The sequence below is a fragment of the Chrysochloris asiatica genome, unplaced genomic scaffold, assembly GCF_000296735.1.
Source record: "Chrysochloris asiatica unplaced genomic scaffold, ChrAsi1.0 scaffold00408, whole genome shotgun sequence".
Classification (NCBI taxonomy): Eukaryota; Metazoa; Chordata; class Mammalia; order Afrosoricida; family Chrysochloridae; genus Chrysochloris; species Chrysochloris asiatica.
Genome location: NW_006408926.1, coordinates 1439005 through 1442185, shown reverse-complemented (window position 1 = coordinate 1442185; position 3181 = coordinate 1439005). Strand labels below are relative to the sequence as shown.

The 3181-nt window shown below is 41.5% G+C and overlaps 1 pseudogene; it reads right to left on the bottom strand.

The window, feature by feature from the left end:
• Positions 1-845: 845 nt before the first annotated feature.
• Positions 846-1139, bottom strand: LOC102840306 (annotated as a pseudogene).
• Between the last annotated feature and the right edge of the window lie 2042 nt (positions 1140-3181).

Genomic DNA, 3181 nt, shown 5'->3' with positions numbered 1-3181 from the left:
CCTGAAATAGAGGGGAAGTTCACTTCTTCCTTGTGGCAGTCTAGTTATGAGAACTAGTTTAACTAAAGGCATGTAGACTCTCAGGCTGCCTGAGACCACGCTTTATAGAGGCCTTTAAGTAAATCCTAGTATAGGGAGTGAGAGAATCTAGAAAGCTGAAGTGTACAGTCTGAGTGCTCCACAGATTTTCCTCCTAGCAGACAGTAGGATACTAGCTAAGGAGGTTGACAATTAAAGCACCAAAGTACTCTCCGCCCTCCATGGTTCCCCTTTCTGACACAAGTATGAATATCAACCTCCCCAGATATCTGAAATTAATCCAGACAAATGATAAGTTTTAACCTCCATGGTCCCATTCTCAAAATGGAGGAAACCTTTAATGGGAGTTTGACAAAATTACAGTTCCACATACAGTCACACATAGAGTGCTAAGGGGCTCTGGTAGTGTAGTATTTACGAATAGGGCTGCTAATCTTAGGGTCAGAAGTTCAAAACTACTAGCTATTCCATGGGAGAAAGATGAAGCTTTCTGCTCCCATAAAAACTTACTGCCTCAGACACCCTGTACAGGGTTGCTGTGAATCGGAACTGACTCCATGGTACATAACAACAAGAAACATAGAGTGCTATACAATCTGGTAAAACTTTCCATTCATCTGTCAATTATTGTCACAAGATTAGCATAAAAAACACAACCAAATACATATATAACCCTCAAACTACACAAACACACAACTGTTCTTTGTTCCCCATAGCCTTCTCTTCAACCATCCCATCAATAACTCTTTATTTCTTCTCCAATGAGGTCATTTCTTCATTCCTTATCCAATGAGGTAATGCTGAGATCAGTCAGAAAGGTTTTCTGAGAAAACTAACTTGGATTTCTTGGTGTGTTCCAGTTGATTCAAGTTGTATTCGCTTTTATCAATGAAGCGCTCAACACAGTTCACAAAACAGGCCTCAGCCCAACTGTCCAGCTTTGGCCCAGGATTGTCCATGCACTTCTCCTAACAAAGTTCCATCATCTGGTGCACCAGCTGCTGAAAGATCTGCTTATGCATCTCCACGTCAATGAGAGGCAGCAACTGTGGGTCCACTGTGTCCAAAGGCACTGTAGAGGAAGAAGAGGAGGAATCCATCTCAACATGACCATGCAGGCCAAGAAAAACTCCACACCAACTCACCGACCTTCACGTCTGTTGCTTTTGTTGTTGTTTTTTGTTGTTGTTGCTTGTGTTTTGAGGCCAAGGAAAAGGATTAGATGACAATTGTCACCTTCTTACAGACACAGTTAACAGTCTGAGAAAAATTAGACATTCTTAACCAAGAAGAAATGGCTTCAATGGGCCAAGGTTCAAGGATCACTCTTAGGATTGTTGTTAGGTGCTGTGGAGTTAGTTCAGATTCACAGCAATGGTATACAAGACTTCTGAGGCTGTACATCTTTTTGGGAACAGAAATCCTCATCTTCCTGTGGAGAGGCTGGTGGGTTTGAACCATCTACCATATGGTTTACAGTCCAGTGCTTATCATACAGAGCCACAGCATTCTCCATTCTTGGGGTTTACAGTGGGCTTTTTGCTGTTGTTGTTCTATTTCATGCCCTGACTACATGGAATTGCTTATAAACCAGTCCAAAGTTTAGTATATACAAGAGCCACTTTGGTATTTTGAAACAAAATGTAGCATAGTGGTTACGAATCGGGCTGTGAACCTTAAGGTCAGTGGTTCGAAACTACCAGCCGCTCCACAGGAGAAAGATGAGGCTTTCTACTCCCATAAAGATTTACACCCTCGGAAACCCTGTACAGGGTTGCTATGGGTCGGAACTGACTCTACCACACTTAACAACAACAACAACATCCAAAATAAATAAACTGATATTTTCTTCATCAATTTATTCTGAATTCCAACTGTCCTGTACTATGTAGAAAAGAGTAAATTACTCCTATCAAGTGAAGCAAAGTTTGTTTTTAAGGAGCCCTGTTGATGCAACAGTTAAGCACTTGGAGGCTAACCAAAAGGCTGGCATTGGAAACCTACCCGGCTACTCCATGGGAGGAAGCCCTTACAGACTAGTCCCTCAAAGATTACAGTTTGGAAAATCATATGGACAGTTCTACTCTGTCACATTGGGTCTGTATGAGTCAGAGCTGACTTGATGACATACAGCAATAACTTCTGGCCATCCAGGGATTCCTAGGAGTTAACAGAATATATTCAATAGGTGCTCAGTTTGGTTGAGTGTGTATTTCAAGATGTCCTGAAACAATATGACACTCAAACATTTTTTTTTAAATAGGAATTTAATTATTTTTATGGATGTTTGAATTAAATTGGAATGTGGGGAGGCATTTCAGAAATAAATATTTTTATGATTAAATATAGCTTGCTATTTTTAGCACCATTGCACTGAGTAACAGCTGCAGTTCTGACAACTTGTGTGTAATATGTATATTTTCTCCACTTCAACGCACGAAGTCTTATCTTCAGGTTGTAAATTGATTGCATTCCAGCTATGTTCACTAAGGCCAGACTTCACTCGACTCTCACTGGAGAAGAAACTCAACGTATCAATGCTGAGTTTCCGGGTTATTGAGTCTAACTGAATATAACTGTCACCCCAAGCAAGCCACTTAAGTTCTTTGAGTCTCTATGACCACATATGCAAAATGAGGAACTGGATGATCTTTGAGGTCTCTTCCAACTCAAAGATTCTGGAATATTAAGTTGGAGATTTCCAGAAGTGAACAGTAGGAGAGGTGGCAGATGGGAGGGGAAAGTTTCTGCTTCATGAACGGACAATAAAAACTGGGTTAGCGAAACTTTAGCAGGAACTCCACTTCCTTTCATTGTTCTTCAGTGGCTGAATTTTCACAAGTTGGTTATTTGAGGCATTCTTAAGAGTAAATGTCGGGTAGGTCTGGAATCTTGGTCTCCAGGGCATGTTCTAGGAGGGTGGGTCTCTTGGTAACATTCAATGACTTGTATCTGCTGGGCCTGCTGGGCAGCCTGGTGGACACTGAGCTGGTGCCCTTAGCCAGAGGAGTGCCATCAGGATATACATGTCAGACTACAAAAGAGTTCCTCATACTTGCTGCTATTTTCACTCCATGTGGCTAAAGTCATCCCCTTTTGGGGAACACAGGGAACCCATGAAACCATACCATTGCCTAACAGT